The sequence below is a fragment of the Cherax quadricarinatus genome, chromosome 40 (genome assembly GCF_038502225.1).
Source record: "Cherax quadricarinatus isolate ZL_2023a chromosome 40, ASM3850222v1, whole genome shotgun sequence".
Lineage (NCBI taxonomy): Eukaryota > Metazoa > Arthropoda > Malacostraca > Decapoda > Parastacidae > Cherax > Cherax quadricarinatus.
In genome coordinates, this window is record NC_091331.1 from 29,175,962 (window position 1) to 29,197,989 (window position 22,028).

The following is a 22,028-nucleotide window of genomic DNA, read 5'->3' on the forward strand; positions in this document are numbered from 1 at the left end:
AAGATAATTAGCTAACAATGAGAGGACGCTTTCAAGCTTCCTTTTTGATTTATTAGATCACAAGAAGAAAGGAATATGTCGGCTAAATTGCTGGCCCGCGTCTCCCAGTGGACTCCAAAAAACAATAGTAATTTGGGCTGACGTTTACAATCCGCGTAGACCCATCAACATGCAAAGTACCCGCGCCATTTGTTACCCTGACAGTCGTTTATCTCAGTGAGTGTGGCTGTGTGACGGAGCGGGGGTGTGGCAAGCCTGGCCTCTCTCATCTTCACCCCCGTCTCTCTCTCTCTCTCTCTCTCTCTCTCTCTCTCTCTCTCTCACACATACACACATGCAACAAGACTAGTCCCGGAGATAAGGGTCATGTCCTACGAGAAGAGGTCAAGATTAACTGACCTGACGACACTGGAGGACAAGAGGGATAAGGATGGCATGATAACAACATATGAAATCTGAGACGAATTGACAAGGTGGATAGGAACAAGTTTTGTCAGAGATGTGACACAGCAACAAGGGGTCACAATTGGAAGTTGAAGACTCGGATGAGTCACAGGGATGTTTAGAAGTATTTCTTTAGTCACAGAGTTGTCGGGAAGTGGAAAAGTCTGGAAAGTGATGTAGTGGAGGCAGGATCCATACATAGCTTTAAGAAGAGGTACGATAAAGCTCATGGAGCAGGGAGAGAGTGGACTTAGTAGCGACCAGTGAAGAGGAGGGCCAGGAGCTATGAATGGACCCCTGCAACCACAATTAGGTGAGTATACACCTCATCCTAGCAAAAAATTGACTGTGTGGTTATTTTGAAGTGTATTGAGTAGTGTGTTTTAAGCGAGTGCTGTCTTCCAGAATATAAGTATATTATAAATACAGAATATTTTCTGGGTTAAGACTAACGTATTTAATATATTAAGGAGAACTAGAGAAGCACAACAGTATAGTGATGTTTAAGTTGACAGTGTGACACACTAGTCACACCCTGCACATTATACATCTTATACACATTAGCCTATAAACTCTACTGCACTATACACTTTATGCCCACTATACACCCTATATATACTATGCATACAATACACACTACATTCACTATACACTACACCCGCTATGCACACTATGAACTGCGCATACTACACATTGTACATACAACACACTATACATACTATAAACTCAATACACCATTCACCCTGTAAATTATACATCCTAAGCACAGTATACACTATGCACACTACACACATACTATACACACAATACATTTTAAACATCCTGTAAGCAGTACACACCTATACATACTATGCATCCACTCTACCAAATGCTATACACATTATACACTATATACAAAGAGTTATGAAAGTCGGGGAAGGGCAAAGAGGTCTGGAAACAGTATACAAGCTCGGGAGACAATGGCTGCAAATCTGTAGCCGCGGGGGTCAACGCCCCCGCGGCCCGGTCCATGATCAGGCTTGCTACAGCAAACGCAAGACTGGCGAATTTAAAGGTAGCTTTCAAGACCCTCAACAAGGAAGCATTTTCAACCATATATAAGGTGTGGAAAATGTCAGGCCCAAATGTGCAGCGCCAGTATGGAACCCACATCTGATAAAGCACGTTAAGAAAATTGAAAAAAAAAATGCAGAAGGTGGCAGTGATACTAGTGTCAGAGCTCAGGAGCATCAGATAAACTTGACGACACTAGAGGACAGGACCAGACGTGACGTTATTACAAAGTACAAAATACTGAGAGGAACGGACAGGGTGGGCAGGGCGAATCTGAGTGGCGGGTCTCAGGTATACTACGTGGTCACTACTAGAAGTTCAAAACACAGACAAGTCACAGTGATGTTAGGAAATTCTTCTTTAACCTTATAGTAGTCAGGAAGTAGAGCGACCTAGGCTGGATACATAGCTTTCAGCATGTGCAAGATGGGGATCACGCTGCCATGAGAATCCTGTTGCGGCCAGCGAAAGGGCGGGGCCAGGAGCTGAGAATCGACCTCTGCAGTCACAAAGAGGCGAGTACACACTATGCACACTATACACACAATGCACTCAATACACACCAAAGACCTTATAAACACTAAACACTACACTATGTATACTATTCTTATACACTCCATACACTATATGTATACACACTACACATGTTCTTTTCACACTGTACACACTATACACTCTGTTATACACACTGTGCAAACACTTTATACACTACACCCATCATACACACTATACACTGCATATACTGTTCCTGTTATATACACTATACTCATACCCTATACCCATTATGTACGCCTTACACAAACTATGCACACTCTCAACACAATGCACACCACACACATTATATACATACGCACTATATATATATATATATATATATATATATATATATATACACACACACACACACACACACACACACACACACACACACACACACACACCATATTTCGGGGCTTATTAGCTTTTTTCCATAAAATGTCTCCAAAAACCAGCCTGCGTCCTATACACTGAAGGTTAGTGACGGGAGCTTTAAATCTGGGGTGTGGGGTGGGTTGTAGCTCTCCCAGTTACGTCCGATGCCGAGCCATTGACACTAAAACAAGTCTTGTAAGACGCGTCTTATAAGCCGAAAAATACGGTAGTAGTAGTAGTAATAATAATCAGTACATTCCACTAAAGTGAAGCTGAAAATCAGAAATGGCTCGACAAAAGTTGCGGGAAAAAAAATAGAAATATTGAAAGTTTTTCTCTAACACAGACTTGGTACAAATTCAAAGTAATAAAGCTCAAACGTGAACAAGAAATAATGTGAAAAAGGAATAAAAGAAAAGCAAGTCAGACAAACCATACCACATAAATTTGCCCTAAAAATTATGAATTACAAAAATAAATTTAGTCTGCTAGAAAAATGACAGGATGGATAATGAGAACCTTCAAAACTAGGGATGCCAAGCCCATGATGACACTCTTCAGGTCACTTGTTCTATCTAGGCTGGAATATTGCTGCACACTAACAGCACCTTTCAAGGCAGGTGAAATTGCTGACCTAGAAAATGTACAGAGAACCTTCACGGCGCGCATAACAGAGATAAAACACCTCAATTACTTGGAGCGCTTGAAGCTCCTGAACCTGTACTCCCTGGAACGCAGGCGGGAGAGATACATGATTATATACACCTGGAAAATCCTAGAGGGACTAGTACCGAACTTGCACACGAAAATCACTCGCTACGAAAGCAAAAGACTTGGCAGACGATGCAACATCCCCCCAATGAAAAGCAGGGGTGTCACTAGCACGTTAAGAGACCAAACAATAAGTGTCAGGGGCCCGAGACTGTTCAACTGCCTCCCAGCATACATAAGGGGGATTACCAACAGACCCCTGGCAGTCTTCAAGCTGGCACTGGACAAGCACCTAAAGTCGGTTCCTGACCAGCCGGGCTGTGGCTCGTACGTTGGTTTGCGTGCAGCCAACAGTAACAGCCTGGTTGATCAGGCTCTGATCCACCAGAAGGTCTGGTCACAGACCGGGCCGCGGGGGCGTTGACCCCCGGAACTCTCTCCAGGTAAACTCCAGGTAATCAGAGGAAGGAATGTGAGTGATATTAAATGAATCCTTCAGAAGATGTTCTCAATTTGAAATGAATCATTGAAAATTAAATTAAAATACAACCATTTAAAATAAATTGGACTATTTCCAGCTACATCTAATTGAGATGGAACCATTGGAAAGAGCGTAGATTTAGTAGAGAAATTACTGAAAGACAAGTGCAAAAAGAAGCAGTGAAACTAGATAAGATATAATACTGGGTCGTGAAGAAATATACTAAAGAACAAAGCTGTCTGGTTTGCATTATTTTCTAGACTTGAGTATAAGGCAAAGTGACAGATACATAGAAAATTAAATTGAGTGCACTAGTGATATATTACTAGGGAAGATCATCTTAAATGTAAGGCTGCTGTTGAGAAATGGTTTTACCATCTAAGCTTAATTTTAAATTTAAATATAGGGAACACTTAGCTGATAAAAGACAGCAAATTGTCTACACAGCCGCCCCTGCAGACGAGGTCTTGAATTGTTGTCATGATCATCTCTCAATGGGCTATAATGAGTTATAATTTGTAAGATTATAAATTACCCCTAGGGGGTGTTATGTCAGCATATTTCATTCACTGATTGCTGACAAACTTACTTGTTTGGACTCAAAAGTCCGCACCTTACTGCCGACTATAGGTTGATTACAAACTCCTTGCGACTCAAGAACTGCACAGTCCCTCGTACTACAAGAAATTCGTAACCTACCTTGCTCTTGTAGCGTGAGCTATGGTGTTCTTCACACCTTCGACAGGTATCGGTGACTTGATAGAAGCTGAAGTGTCCTTGGATGTCCACGTCTTCCATAGTCTAGGAATACGCACACTGGTACACTATGTTCCACAAGATTTGTCTTTATTGTTCACAATCTTATCACTAAAGAAGCTGATCACACTTCTCTGTAAGTGTTTATTGTGTTTTGTGAGACACTTTGTTCACACTAACGCACAGATCGTTCTTTGTTGGTTATCCTGGCGTCAGTGTCACTCTCAGTAGAGTCAAAAGTAATCTGAAGACGCCACAACGCCCCACGCCGTCACTGCCCCCAGCACAAAGAAAAAGCTGACCTAGTACTTTTGCTTCCTTGCCACTTCCTCGATGAAGCAAAGCAGAATGTTTAAATCTTGCTGTCTTAAGCATAGACAACAATGTCCACTATCTTTACTATGGTAATAAAGTGGGAGCAGGATTTTCCTTAATTGTCCTGCTAAGGTAAGAGATGTACTGTCTCTTATTAAAATACACTCTGCAACACTGGACTGCAAGGAGTGGCGGTCGCTTGTCCACGTCGCATACTCGTACTGCATCTGTGATCAATTACTAGCTGTAGCAGTAAACAAGATATTTGCCCCTTCTGAGTGGGCTGGGCCCCTCAGGGCTGAAAGGGGCTGAAGGGGGTTGATACCCCCCTCCTGGAGAAAATTTTTCTACAGCTGCCTTTGTTACAAACTTTACTTGTAAGAACACTAGAGAAAAACATTTACAGAGAGATGCCTGTAAACTATTTGGAAAACAAAAGATTGATAAGTGATAAAAGTTCGATTTACTCAGCATATGCTGAATGTAAATTCTACTGAGCTAGGATGCTGGAACAACAGAAGTACTTTTATTTTAATATCACAAATGCTTTTGATAGAGGTTGTCATTAAAAAATAATTTGTAAATTGCAGTGCAAAGGAAGACCCGCATGGTAAATTATTGCAACTGATGAGAGATTTTCAGTTTCTAAGGGCAAAGGGGACAAAGATCGGAGGAAAATTATTTTCGTTGGGCAGTATGACTCCTGGGGTCCAACAAGGATCAGTGCTTTGCCTCATCATGGGTTGCATAGGCACATGTAAAGTGGCAGAAACCAAAAATTAAGGTTCTCCACATCAAATTAAGTGGAATTGGTACCTTAATAAGAATGACCTAGCTAATAATGGGCAAGTCAGGCAAAAGAGGGATTGTCTTTTGCAAGGGTGTTCATTTCTCCAAGAATTGTAATGCTTATGAATCATGGGATGTTAAAGTGGAAAGATTGCAGGAACTTGGCAGATGTATCAGATGTTAACCCCGGCACAGCTGTTACTAATGTCAAAATAGCAGCTAATGTTAATGATGATGGCATAGCTGAAGTAGCCTTAACGTGGTGAATGTAGAAATTCTGGATAAAAGTCGTAAATCAAAAATGTAACTACATTGCTGGACCAAAGATCACAACGCACATTCATAAAACGCAGTTGCCTTAATATGAAAGTACAAAAAGAGTATCCTGCAAATTTAAAATTATCTGATTTGCTGTCAGACAAAAGTGCCCAGTTATACAACACTGTTCATGTAAATGTCGGCCTAGGCAATGAGAGAAAACTTATCAATGCTGTTATAGTAGATAGGCTCCAGCAGAAAATCTTTACAGTACTCGTGCACTGTTGTATTGATCATGATGTCATCAGCACAGCATATATCTATGTTTAGGTGAAGCAGGTAGAGCATTTAGGAGAGCATTATCAGAGCATTAAATAGCATGAGACTGAGAACTCCTCCCTGTGGTGTACCTAGGGACATTTCTTTAGATTCGCTTCTAATGTCTTGGTAAATGACAGAGGATACTCTATTTGACAGATCACTTAATAACCAACTGAGTAGGTTACCACCAATATTCATTTTGGCTAGCTCATGTAGTATAGCGGTTCTGTTTGCGATATCAAATGCAGATTTTAGATCAAGAAATGTGGTAAAACTAGTAGATGTGTTTACAGCGAGAGAGGTGGAAATACACTTCTGCACACTTTTTCCTTTTCATAAATCCTGTGGTATAGTCTTTCTAAAATTTTACAAAGACAACTAGTTAAGAGATTAGTCTAAATGTCTCAGGCTCTTGTGGCTTAGTGATAGGCACAATGAGACTATTGGTCCAGGAAGTAGGAAGAACACCCTCGATGTAACTGAGATTATGCAGTGCCAACAAAGGGTTATCAGGGATCTGCCATAGAGTTCTGAGCATATCATAAGTTATACCATCCTCTCCAGGAGTGGTTGATCCACCTTTAGTTAGTGAATTATCTAATTCATACTCGATGAAGAGGCAATCACTCTCATCAGTATTTTAGATCATAATTCTAATCAATTTCAACCTTCAGAGGCACTCTCTAGGTTTTTCTAAGAGATGGCAGATTTTCACGCTTAGATTTTGGACATGTTATTCATGAGGTCATTTGCTTTTTGAAGAGGAAAAGGATGAGCAACATTGCCAGTCTTTTTTCTGGTTATTTTATTTATACCCTTCCAAGCCAGACTTAACCCACTAACAAATTATTTCCATTCCTGTTGCCCACGTTCTTGCTTTCTATTCCTTGCATTTGTTGGTGCAGCTTGGAACATTCTAAGAAGGTCTGGGGTTTTACATTCACGGTACGCTTTACCAATCCTCCTATCTACATGTGTTAAATTGCGTAGTAGTAGATAATTATAGCATTTACAGTGGTATTTGTTGCCATTCATGGTGGAAGATTTATGTTTTATTTTTCTGTTCATTTGACTGTGTGTATAGTCTCAATAGTGGCAACTAGATCATCATTGAATTTGTGTGTGCCAGTGGGCTCGTAATTCTTATACCATTGATCCAAGTAGTTAATGAAGCTATCTCAGTACTCATTTATCTTTGGGAACTGCAATATGCAGCAAAGCAAAGAAAGAGGTTCCTGAATATTTAAATAGGGCTAACATGGCTGAAGAAAGAGCACTAATACTGGAAGAGGAAATAGCTGTAAGGGATAATAGAATAAATGAGGAGAGAGATGGTAGGGGAAAACCCACTGAGGGAAGGAAGAGAAGCAAAGGAATCTGTGAAGGACAAAGAAGGATAAGAGTGGGAATGCCAAAACTATATGACTGTCAGCATAGGAAATGGTGAAAATAAATAGAATCTGGAGGAAAAAGCAATGAGAACAAGAAAGATTACTGATTAACTGCTGACTCCAGAAGGCTGAACAGCAACCCAGGAAGCAGATGGGACGACAAGGAATGAGAGATCATATCGATCATCAGATGCTTAGGAAAAAATAAAAAAGATTTACTTTTTTGAAAATTAGGAGGTTTTCCCATGGCAAATATCAGGTCAAATTAACCTATTGATCACATAGACTTCAGAACAGGATCCAAAGAAAGAAAGCTCACCTAAAAACCTCACGATGCTACAGTTACTTATAAATGGATCGTGATAAGATTGTAGCAGAGAGGGATTAGCTGAGGAAGTACACGAGAACCCAGCAGACACGGAGAAGTGTAGCAGAAAGAATGACAGGAGGAAGGAGAACTCAGCCTTGACAAAACTCCTCAAAGCACCCCTACCCCCCAGCCGATTTCCCAGTAGGCTAAACTCAAGGCCCACCTCCACTTTGCATCGTCACCAATCCCCCACTCATTTTCCTTATCCCCACACCCTTTCTCTTCTTGTCTTTACCTACAACCTTAACCTTGAACCTTTTCCCTGCAGTGATTCACACACAAACTCCAGCCCTACCTCCCCCAATCCTGTCAGATGAGCAACATGCAGGAAAACTAGGCATGGAAGCCAGGGTGTGATAAGAGATAGAATTCTCAGTGTGGTACTCTAATGCAAATGGATTATCAGCAAGAGTGATGAGTTTTAAAGATGAATAGCAAAGATAGACAGTACTGTTTCTGGTTTATATGAATGACATCCGAGAGCGGGTTGAATCAGGTGTATTCCCGTTTGTTGATGATGTAAAACTAATGAGAATAACAGATGGGGACACGGAAAGGCTTCAAATGACTCTAAATAAACTGTGAGAATTATTAGATAAGTGGTTGCTTGAATTCAACCCCAACAAATGCAAGGTTATGAAGACTGGAGAAGACGGCAAGAAAACCAGACACGGATATTGACTTAGGGGACAGAGACTGCATACCTCACTCAGGATGACCTAAGAGTGTACATCGTGCCTGGTATATTAGGAGGCTCACAGCCCAATAACATCTGCAGTCAATGGTCGTCTGCCAGACCTTCAGGAATCTTAACAGAGTCATTCCTGATCTTTCGCATAATATGTCAGGCCCATCACGAAGAATGCAGCACCAGTACGGAACCTACACCTGTAAAGGTACGTTAAGAAAGTGAGGAAAGTACAAAAGTATGCAACGAGGCTTATTCCAGACCTAAGGGGTGTGAAGAGATGCTATCGGAATTGAATCTAACGATACTGGAGGACAGAAGAACCAGGAGACATGATAACAGCATACAAAATGCTCAGAAGACTTGATAAGGTAGAGATACCATAACTTAATGGTTATAACTATGACCATAATTTTTAAAGGGGTGGACCGGTAGGCCAGCGGAAGCCCTCGGTCAGATGACTAAAAGCCCCAACGGAGGGTCATCATCTGGCTAAAACTCGCGTCAGGAAGCACTTGTCCTGTTTCCTGATGAACCTAACCTGACTTAACCTTGATAGGGTAGACAGGATTGGCTGTACGAGACGTGGAAAGTGGGTACTCGGGGGTCCAGTTGGAAATTAAGGCACAAATGAGCCACAGAAGTGTTAAGAAGTATTTCTCCAGTCTCGAAGTCAGTAGGTGGAATGACTTCGCCGATTACGTAGTGGAGGTAGACTTTATAAATAGATTTAAGAGTAGGTACGATAAGGACTACGAGGCTAGTGAGTGAGTTTGGGAAACGACAAGTTGAGAGGCGGGATCAGGAGCTAAGACTCGACCCAGCCATATATTGGTGAGTACAGACACATACACATATATACACTTGATTTTACCTCATTCGCTTTCTCAAATTTACATTCTCTTTCACAAATCTTGTCACCGCGCCCGGTGACTCGAGGTAACAATACATTGCTGTCGTTGTGACCACATGTTGTGACTATGTAATCCTCCGACGTAAAAGAGAAACTAAGGAACGGTAACCATAATCATTTAATTCAAAATAAACACAGGTTCAGAATACTATTAAAATTGTTGTGAACTACTGAGCACAAACATCAGTAACGTGAACTTAATCCAACTACCAAACTGAACTAATATTAAGGAAATGTGAGGATTTAAAATAATAATTTTGAACATTAAAAGAAGGCTTAATAAGGATGAAAGTCAAAATGGATGACACAACATAGAAAATAATTTAAAATAACTGGTTGTGGCATGCAAAGAGTACGTAACCTTTATTCGGCGCATGTACACACCCTCATTTACAGGCTATCTCCCCCAACCAGCGAACCAGGTTGCTAAGATTTGATGATGGGGCCCCGTCGTTCAACTAGTGACCAGGTTCTAGCCAATAAGAAGATGGTTTTGGCAATCGCAGAGGTTATGTGGGTACCGCTCTCCTGTCTGCCCTTGTCATTCCCATTCTAGAGTTGGTTGAAGCACGGTCTGCTATCTTGTGGCTTCTATTTCTGCTTTGCTTACCGTGGAGTGCACTATACTTATCACTGTACATAGTGTACATATTGCTGTTCTAAATTGGTGAAGGATAATACAAGTCTAAACTTTTTCTACTGTGTTTATTTGCTCCCATTACACCCGGGGTAACAGGCCATTTGGAATCCTGGGTTGTAATACTGGTCGACTGGAACACTATACAAACTACATACTGTTACAAAGAAAAAGCTGAAAAAATTGAAATAGATGAAAAGAATGTTAGATTAACTGCACAAAATATCAAAGGTCACCCAGAAGAATTCTTTGAATTGGTATACACAAGTCTGAGGTAGGGATAATGTCTACTATAATAAAATTTGCAGATTACGCAAAACTGAGGAAAAATACAACAACCAAAGAAGACTGAGCATTCAGAGCCATCTGGACAGGTTATGCTATAGTCTGAGATGTGTAGAATTTGTTTGAGTTGACAAGTGCTAATAATAAACGTAATAAACTCAAATATGAATATAAAATGCTTGGCAACACAATGCGTTGAGTAATTATAAACAACGACCATAAAAATACCAAACAATTCCTGTCTCTGTGTGCATCAAAGCTTAAAGAATGTTAAGCTTCACTACTACAAACTTGGATTACTAAACACAAGACATTATATTGACTATGTGAACTTTTAGACCGCATATGTTGCCCAGTTTTGGTTTCCAGATTTAACAAAAGAAAAAGATAGCCTGGAAAGTGTAAAGATATGGGCAAGTATGGTCGTACAATCACCAAGCAACAAGCCGCGTGAAGAAAGAGAATTAAAGAGGCATGTAAATTCCCGTCTCAGAGGTCTGAGCTTCACTCAGACCTCTACAACACAATTGTCCTCAAAGATTTAAGTTATACCATGAATTAAAGAAAGATCCTGGACTTCACCTTACGAAACAGACAAATCAAATGTGACAATAATTATGGGCAAGGTAGATTATAGTGTTTAAATGAATATGTTATTACAAGACTGGGGAACTTATGTGCCCTTTTAACCCTTTCTCTCTAAGTTGTAAACAATATCCTACTTTTCGTATTTTTTTTGGTATGGAAATGTAACTTTTCCCTATTTAGTGCCGGCAGTGACCTGAGTGGTTGAAGGGTGTAGAGAGAGCATTCTGAATTGTTGTTCTTACCTCACACATCTAAATAATGTAAAATAGAATTTTATGTAAGTAGATGTAAATAGTCCTTACAAACAGGTAGCCTCGGGATGAACTTGAAATTCCTCTCTCTCTCTCTCTCTCTCTCTCTCTCTCTCTCTCTCTCTCTCTCTCTCTCTCTCTCTCTCCCCCTCCGTCCCTCTCTCTCCGTCCCTCTACTATTGCCTGTCTCGTCTCCAGAATACACTGTGGGGGCCGACAGTTCAACAATATCACCGGATATCTCTTTATCTAATCAATCTTGCAGCAGTTCCTGCCGCGCCGTATTGCACTCTAGCACAAAATTAATGAGCCTGTAGTCCCCTCCCACTCCCCCGCTCCTCCTTCTCTCATCCCTCTCTTCCACCCCTTCAAGGAGGAGGAGCATGATGCTGGTGAACGGCTCTTGGTCACAGGAATTCGAGCTACTTTTTTTCTTTCTTGAATCAAAACATGACTACCATTATTTTGCCAACCCCTTCTGGTTTAGAGATTTTAAATATAGTTTTAAATTTCTCTTCCATTCTCCTCTTCCATCGTCACTTCCTCTACTTCTTTTCTCCTCTTCTTTCATTTCTGATTTCACCTCTCTTTTATTTCCCCATCTTTTCCAATCCATTCCCTCCCTCTTTCTTTACTTCTTGTTACTCCATTACATCGTTTCCCACTCCTGTCCATTCATTTCTGTATTTTCTCTTTCTCGTCCTTTCTACTACACTTCTCTTCCTTCCCATTACTACTAAGTTGTGCTGCCTGAACGGCTACTTTGCGTACCCACAGCTCATCCTGTGAAAGATAGCTCAAAAAAATAGGAAGGACCGTTTTAGAGATATCCCAAGACATCATTTGGCTTAGTCTTCCTTAATCACACTAGAAGAAAAGAGAGACGGCTCCTCACCTTTTCTGAATGTCCTAGTCATCATGGATGGAGATGTTCTTAAACACAAAATATTCAGAAACCCACCAATAACAATGAGCTAGTACACTATTACTCCCACCATGACATTAAAACCAAGCAGGGAGTTACCAAAACCAAGCAGTGAGCTATCATAACTAAGCATTGAGCAAACACCAAGCAGTGAGTTACCAAAACCAAGCAGGGAGCTAACACCAAGAAGGGAATTACCAAAACCAAGTAGGGAGTTACGAAAACCTAGCAAGGAGTTATCAGAACCAAGGAGGGAGTTATCAAAACCAAGGAGGGAGTTACCAGAACCAAGGAGGGAGTTACCAAAACCAAGGAGGGAGTTACCAAAACCAAGGAGGGAGTTACCAAAACCAAGGAGGGAGTTACCAAAACCAAGGAGGGAGTTACCAAAACCAAGGAGGGAGTTACCAAAACCAAGGAGGGAGTTACCAAAACCAAGGAGGGAGTTACCAAAACCAAGGAGGGAGTTACCAAAACCAAGGAGGGAGTTACCAAAACCAAGGAGGGAGTTACCAAAACCAAGGAGGGAGTTACCAAAACCAAGGAGGGAGTTACCAAAACCAAGGAGGGAGTTACCAAAACCAAGGAGGGAGTTATCAAAACCAAGCAGAGAGCTATCAAAACCAAGTAGAGAGTTACCAGAACAAAGGAGGGAGTTATCGCAGGTTTCTTCCTCCGAACTCTCCGAATTTGTAGCGAATCATATTTTATAGAACAAGAATACGTTAAGGAGGTGTTCCCCAACTTTAGGTTATCAACACACAAACAAAAGCCTTCATACACAGCCACCCAAAGAAGATACCAACATCGATAGACGACTGATCGATAGACAACTGAAGATTTAACCTAAGAAAATACAACTAAGAGAAATGTGGTGAATGAGATAAGTTTATTCAATGTGTGGTAGAAAGTGTAGTTAGCGCGATAGCTTACACACCACATGTACATCCTGTCAGCAGTAATAATCAAAAGCTTACGTGGAACAGAGTGGGTCTGGGTCCAGGGACTCGGGTAAACTTAAAAGAAGCACCAACACTTTACAACAACGTAAAAGCCTTCAAGTCAAGCCTGGATTATCCGATGGGCATAATGAAAGCAGTTTCCAGGCTTGCGATAAAAAAAAATTACCCTAAAACAAAAGCGAAATGAGATAAAAATGAGAAATAACAACAAAATAAAACGTATTAATTTGCCTTAACTGAATTATTTGCATTTCTTGTAAAGTATATATGTTGCCTTCAGAGCTTTACATTGTATACAATGAAAGTATTTATATACAATATATATATATATATATATATATATATATATATATATATATATATATATATATATATATATATATATAATGTATATATATGTATATATATATATGTATATATATATATCTTTGTTGTGGGAGCTACGTTCACTAGAGTTCCCAGGATGATCACCTCTGGTGCGCCTCTGCTGGAAAAACAATGAAATAAAGAAATAACGGTTAATAATTTGTTTTGCAGTAATTCTCTATGAAGTGTCTCTTATAATTTTGAACTTGATTTATTTCTGACCAGTTTCATAAGTAATATTCTATACATTAAATATTATTTTATAAGAAATTCTATGGAATTTTTTAAGAAATTCTTCTGTATATCCTAGTAAGTTAATAAAGAAAATAACAGTTTGTGGATATATGGATATGACGAAAGATAAAATTTATTATTTTGAATTTTTATTTCTATAAAATTTTGTACCTTCTTTACTACGTTCCATTAATTCTTTATTACATCTGGTAAGTTATTTATAAAAATTTGGTGCCTGCTTAGAAGCAAGAATTATATTTGATGGTCCAACTAGTGAGACTGAGGTGAGACTAAGCCACAATGGCTTACTTTCTGACTACTATTTACTATCTGATCACTATTTACTTTCTGATCACTATTTACTTTCTGATCACTATTTACTTTCTGATCACTATTTACTTTCTGACCACTATTTACTTTCTGACCACTATTTACTTTCTGACCACTATTTACTATCACTGTTAGTGTATACGTAGGAAGTTTTGAACCAAATCAGAGAATAACTGTTGGGAATCTCAGTCTTAAAACGAAGGAAACTGTCGTAGAGGACACAAGAGGTAGGTTTAGAGCGCCACGGATAATTGAGATATATGGAAAGATGTAGAGTTAATCTACAATAATCCAGTTAATTCAAGCATTGTGACTTACCACGGAAAAGGCGGGAATTGAACCCATGACAAATGAATCCTAAAAATCTAAGCCAGTGCTTAAACCACTCGGCTTAGTAGGCACTTGCCTGGGACTCAATTGCCATGGATTAAATTCCCTCCCGTTCCGTGGTTTGTTTACAATCGTGTTGTGGAAAATTACATTTATCTGAATGTATCATTATATACATAACAGTAAATGAACAAACATAATTATTATTTATCAGTTAGACAAGTAGGAATTTGGGACACCTAGGTCGCAAAAAATGTCCCCCTTCGATACCTACCACTGTCATATCCACAAGTTGCTCTGGACCTATTAATTATAAATAAAAGATACATCACCAGAAATGCTGGTAAATATATAAATTTGTGGACTGTATATTAAAATTAAAAAGGATTATAGTATATACACACATATAACAGAAGGAGAATATATCTTAATCATAACACTCACCAATTTGACTGGAGATTAAGTTGTATCATACTCAGAAAACCTCACTGTCTATACATGAAAATAACAACTGGCCAGAGTTATAACATAACAGACTTATCTGAGGTTCCTGGAGCTGTCTTGTCCAGTCGCCTGATATCTCAAGTTATGCAGGACTGCACATCCAACAATTTCACCTCCTATTTGAGAGGTGTCAGCCCAATTTTAACCTTTAGAGCACGAAAAATTCTTCCCATTGCACTAACGTTTACTTGGCTAATTCAAACCAAAATGGCGACTGTCCATCTTTTAAAAATACACTTTTATTAAATACAATATAGGGCATTTATTTACCTATAAATTACCATATTTCCGGAAAATATACAGTATTTTCCACACTGTGGCCAGGCGGAGTTCGATGCTAAACGACTCAAATTACTCCTTCCTTTAGGAGACAATTCCAGCCAGTTCTGGCTTGAGTGGCTGTTCTCCTAGTAGGTCTTACTACGATTTCATTTTCCGGCATCACTTGGTCTGCGTTATCTTCCATATCACTCGTGTCACTTTCCCTCAGATTTTTCACTTACATTTGATTGAATGTCATTTAATTCCAAGGGAATCAATTTATTAATTGTGTGTAAACTTTCCTAGCCACGACACAACACTTTGACATTCCTGACAACACCTTGTGCATCTGGGTACAATGTCAATACTTTGCCCAGAGGCCACAATGTTCGATGTTGTTCAGTGTCAATTAACACAATGTCACCTGGTTGAATGGTCTGTCGATTTACTGCCTCTGTCGTACCATAAAAGTGTTCACGTAATGTAAGAAGATATTCCTTATGCCACACATTAGACCAATGATCAATTACTTTATTTAACATTTTAAATTTATTACACAACACTGCCGCATTATTGTAATCTTCATCACTTTCTTCCGGATTATCTCTATAGACAGAGGCAGCTTCCAATTTCCTTCCACATATTAGGTGAGGTGTTAATACATCTGTATCAGGTGTATCACTCATGTACGAGAGAGGTCTATTATTTATACGATTCTCTGCCTCCTTTAACACTGCACGGAATTCTTCCAAATTAATTCTCTTCTGGTGTAGTACTTCACGGAGACACCTCTTCACTGTGCCTATCAGTCTTTCGTACAGCACCCCCCCCCCTGCCAAGGGGCTCTAGGAGTAATAAATTTCCAGGTACACCCTCGTTGGGTTAACAGAGATTGAACATCGTTACTATTATTTAATTCTATTAAATGTTGAGCACCTGCTACAAAATTTGTGGCATCCGAAATCATCAATCTCGGACTTGATCTCCTAGCTGCAAATTTTCGAAACAGCTATATAAACTGTTCTGCAGACAAGTCCTGTGCCACTTCTAAATGAACTGCCCTAGTAGCAGTACAGGTGAACAAACATACACTTTCAGTGGAATACCATCTGAAGTACCTGTTAAAATTATTGGACCACTGTAGTCTACACCTGTTACATCAAATGGTTTCACTAATTGTACACGCTCCTTTGGCAATTGTGGAGGACCTGGGTACATATAGGATCTGGCATCCACACGGCGACATATTACACAAGATTTAATCACCCTTTTTATACTTTGCCGTCCTTGTGGAATCCAGAAAGTTTCCCTAATACAATTTAAAGTATCTTGTACCCCACCATGCATTACATTTTTATGGGCATTTAGAACAATTAAATTTGTTAGATGATGAGTTTTGGCCAGTAAGATAGGGTGTTTAGCATAATCACCCAATTCAGCATTTTGTAACCTACCTCTGCACCTAATTACATTGTTCTCTAAATACAGCCCCAATTTCTCTATTATAGAACCTTTCACAATTTTTCTTTCCATCATCAATTTAATCTCATTTCCATAGATTTCCTCCTGTACCCTCTTTATCCAATATTCAAGAGGATGTGAAAACTTATATGATATATTCATCTTGTTTAGAAATTTAAACACCAACTTAGTTACATTGATTAGTTTGGGTAAAGAATACCTATTTATATCAATGGCTAAGGGAGGACAAACTATTGGAGCGGTGGTCACAGTAATTTCAACAGAAGCAATATACGCCTTTTGTACAGGCCAATTAGCTTTATTTACCAACCAACTCGGTCCTTTAAACCATGATATAGCATTTACAAATTTAGCATAAGGTAAACCTCGAGGCAAGAAATCAGCTGGATTCTCCTCGCCAGGTATATGATTAAATGTTAACATATGCTGACCCAAACTATTATCCTTCTCTTGCATCTGATTAATTTCAGCAACTCTGTTTTGTATGTGCACAATTTTACTGTTTCCATTACGAATCCATTGTAAGGATACCTCATTATCAGACCAAATTACAGTGTCGCTAATATTTATCTCATGCAACTTGTTTCTTATATAATTAGCTAATTTGACACCTACATAAATGGCTGTTAATTCCACCTGAGGCAAGGTATGTGATTTAATTGACACTTTAGCCTTAGACATAAGAGAAATAACGCTATTACAGTGAAGGTAAGCAACTGCTCCATATGCCAATTTTGAAGCATCACAAAAAATGTGGAGTACATTTTTCCCATTTGGATTGGCCACCTGGCATGGGAACTCCAACATTGGAATTTTCTCATAATCACCAATTAATTCATCCTACCTGTTAATGAATTCCTCAGGTAGAATTTCATCCCAAGCACATTTAAGTTTCCATGCTTCCTGAATTAATAATTTCCCTCTTATAGTAAAGGGTGACACTAAACCTAGTGGATCAAAACATTTGGAAACTTCAGCAAGCAAGACTCTCTTAGTTAATTTATTGGGCATACTGTAATTATTAGGTTTTAACATTAACACCCCTCAAGGAAGGTTCCTTGATGTTGGTGAGGGGCTCTTGATTTAGGGAATTGGATCTGTGCTCCAGTTCCCCGAATTAAGCCTGAATGCCTTCCACATCCCCCCCCCCAGGCGCTGTATAATCCTCCGGGTTTAGCGCTTCCCCCTTGATTATAATAATAATAATTTAACATTAACAAATCTCTCTCAGTATCCCAAGTTAATCCCAATACATTACTACATTTTGGCACTTCATCTCCAGGGAAATCTTTACTTATTTTGTCCTTTAATTTGGACGAATTACTATTCCATTCCCTCAGAGGCATATTTGCACTTTGCATTATTTTATTAGCCTCTCCATAAGTCATTAACAGTTCCTCTTCAGTTGACGTCACACCCAGGAAATTGTCCACATAAAATTGTTTACTCATTACTTTACTCAATGGACTTTCCATACGTTTAAGATGTGCATTTATCGTCGCTTGAAGTAGGAACGAACTGGATGTAGCACCAAATAATACGCTCCTAAAGCGAAAGGTTTTCAGAGGGCTAAGTGGGTCACTGGGATTCTCAGGCCATAAGAAGCGGGTACAATCCCGGTCAGCCTCTTGTAAACCCACTCTTAGGAAAGCTTTACTTATGTCAGCCGTTAAGGCATAATGCTTCACTCTGAAATTTAATAAGATATCTCCTAATTTTTCCGTCAACGACGGACCTGTCATCAAACAGTCATTTAAACTAGGTACATTTTTGTTACTCCTGGCGCTACAATTAAACACAATCATCAAAGGAGTGGTCTTAGAATCCTTCTTCACTCCGTGATGTGGCAAATAGTGACCATAAATTTTGGCTTGCTCAGGAGGTACCTCTTCTATAAATATATTAACTGCTCAGCAATTATATTATAGGCAGTTAACAATTCTGGTGTCTTACTCAGTTCGCGGAGCTGAGCCTTTAACTGTCCATATGCCATTCTGTAATTAGTGGGCAATTCTGGATGGTTCAGTCTCCACGGAAGTCGCACCCAGTATTGTACAGATTCAAATTTTACATCTCTCAGGTATTGCTCCTGATTAAAAGAATCGTCTGGACTTTCTTCGTTTACATTTATTCCAATGCTGTCTAATTCCCACAATTTATGCACTGGCTCAACACCATCCTCTATGGAAGAATTATACTGGGGTACGATTTCATGAGTAAGACACACAGTTATGGTATTTGTAGTTTCCTCTAGTCATGAATTACTATTACGAGGAATCCTACCATACATTACATGGCCTCCTGTAGTCTTCAAAAGGGTGACACCACATTTCTTTACAATACCCTTTACAAAGGAGGCATAATAGTCACTACCTATCAAAATATTTATTGGGCCTACAGAATCATCACTTACACCATAAAGTGCTAAATTTACATTATGTGAGAGTCTTTCTGTAGCTTTACTAAGCCCTACTGTAGATATTTTCTCTGGAAGTCTATCTACAATTACTGCATTAACACGTTTTTTCTCATTGCCCAACCTGACAGTTACATAAACAGTGTCATACAATTGAGCCCTTTTAACCGAAAGAAAACCAGATAATTTTAAAGTTGTGTGATCTCCCATCTGTACTTTCATACCATCAAGACATTTACGTTTTATGAAAGTACGCTGGGATCCCTGGTCCAATAATGCAGTTACATTTTTTTATTTATGTCTTTTATCATCAATTTTTACCTGTAACACAGGTAAGGCTACTTCAGCAAAACCATCATTATTAACATTAGCAGCAATTTTTACATTAGCCACTGTTGTGTCAGGATTGTCAACATTATTATCAACATTATCATATAGACCTTTACACATGACTATATGGTGTCTTCCTTTGTGACATTGATAACAGAAGTTTAATTTGGCATAACAATCCTTTACATTGTGATTACCTAAACACCTGATACATCTGTCAAGTTCCTCCAATCTTTCAACTTTATCATTCCATGAATTGTATGCATTGCAATTCTTAGAAAAATGAGTACCCTTGCAGAAGAGGCAATCTCTCTTTTCTTTGACTGGTTTTTTATTAACTGGGCTACTCTTAGGAGGGTACTTATTCTTCTTACCTTGTGGAGAATCATTATTTCTGATTCCTGCTAATTGATATGCACCTATGCAACTCTTTTTAGGAAATGAAATTTGATTATTACCATTGGGATAATTTTTCCCTTTGTCAAACTTGACAGATACCTCAGAGTTATTATGTGTTGCATCTTTAAAATGAGTTAGTTGGCTGGTCTGCAACTGAACAATTAATTCTTGTAGACCTAGTCTTATTTCCTCCAGTCCAAAATAACCTTTGTGATATTTATTTGAGAACTGTTCAAGTGTTTTACAGCTTAATTTATTCTGTATCATGGCACTCAATAACCAGTCTGATTCCTTCAGATTATATTTATTACTTAAAGTTTTGAAAGTGCTCTCCAGTTTAACTCTAAACTGCTTTAAACCTTTGTAAGTGTGATCTGGAGATTTTAAATTAACAATGATATTCACTAGATCCAACCTACTTTGTTCTATATTACCATAAGTGACCTTCAACAAGTCAACTGCTTCCTTGTAAGAGTCATCTACATTGGGAAAGGCTTGTATGATTACGTGAGCATCTCCTCTTACCTGTCCTTTGAGGTAAAATAATTTAGTTACACAGGCTAGGTCACTCCTGTCATGCACAGCTGCTTTAAAAATTGACCAAAATTCCTCCCAATTTTCACCAGGATTAAACACAGGTAAACATAATTCTGGGAGTTTTGGCAGAGACATATTTGTTGGAGCAGACTGACCAACTGCCTGGTTTACACATTTTAATTTATTCAAGGCCTGACTTTTACAAGAAAGAATCTTTTCCTCTAATTCATAATACTGATTAATCATAAGATCTATTTCAGTCTCATCTACACAGTTTACTAATAAATCTCCTTCATATTTGTTGTAATATAATTTGTATGAATCATATCTATTACCTAAAGCATCTAAATACAATTTTAAATCATCAGTATTCACAGTTTCTTGATTCATTAATTCCAAACATTTATTGTATGCTTTTGTTACATGCCCTTTTCTAGCTTGTAGTGATGCTTTCTTTACTCTATATTCCATATGTTTGTCTTCTATATTAATTTCCTCATTTTCAGCCATGATGCAATGTATTAAATTCAACTTTATTAATAACACTGATTACAACTTACAACACTGATACAACTTACCTTTGAATAAATCCCAGCTACTTGAGCTTAGCAATTACATGTAAAAATTATATAAATTTTAAATGTACATTAATACAAACCTTTAGCCAGCCTTGGCTTATCAAAATTAATATTATACAAATTAATAAATCCTTGCTAGAATTTAGCATAGCAAAATTAATATTATACACATTAACATATCAATTACACATACACTGACATAAATCTTGGCCAGAATTGTCTTATCAAATTAATATTATACAAATTAATATAAACTTAGCCAGACTTGACTTAGCAAAATTAATGTTGCAATAATTATAATCCACTACACATTAAGTAAATTTGTGAATTTAACATCCACCTCCTTCTGTCATTTCACATATAATTATTAAGTAATTAACTAATTAATGACATCACTAATTACCTCCGGTTCAAGAAGGACCAACGAGCAAATTAAATATGGAAAATTGCATTTATCTGAATATATCATTATATATATAACAGTAAATGAACATAGATAATTATTATTTATCAGTTAGACAAGTAGGAATTTGGGACACCTAGGTCGCAAAAAATGTCCCCCTTCGATACCTACCACTGTCATATCCACAAGTTGCTCTGGACCTATTAATTATAAATAAAAGATACATCACCAGAAATGCTGGTAAATATATAAATTTGTGGACTGTATATTAAAATTAAAAAGGATTATAGTATATACACACATTTATATAACAGAAGGAGAATATATCTTAATCATAACACTCACCAATTTGACTGGAGATTAAGTTGTATCATACTCAGAAAACCTCACTGTCTATACATGAAAATAACAACTGGTCAGAGTTATAACATAACAGACTTATCTGAGGTTCCTGGAGCTGTCTTGTCCAGTCGCCTGATATCTCAAGTTATGCAGGACTGCACATCCAACAATTTCGCCTCCTATTTGAGAGGTGTCAGCCCAATTTTAACCTCTAGAGCACGAAAAATTCTTCCCATTGCACTAACGTTTACTTGGCTAATTCAAACCAAAATGGCGACTGTCCATCTTTTAAAAATACACTTTTATTAAATACAATATAGGGCATCTATTTACCTATAAATTACCATATTTCCGGAAAATATACAGTATTTTCCACACGTGTTATTACGATTTCGTGAGTCGCAATATGACTTATTTCTATCGGCAATTGATATATATATATATATATGTCGTGCCGAATATGTAA

The 22,028-nt window shown here is 38.4% G+C and overlaps 1 long non-coding RNA gene across 1 annotated transcript in view; it reads left to right on the forward strand.

Moving 5' to 3' along the window:
* The window catches only part of LOC138853785 (uncharacterized), a 106,612-nt gene that overhangs the window by 49,256 nt on the left and 35,328 nt on the right, over nucleotides 1–22,028 (forward strand). The gene's annotated exons all lie outside the window — the stretch shown is intronic.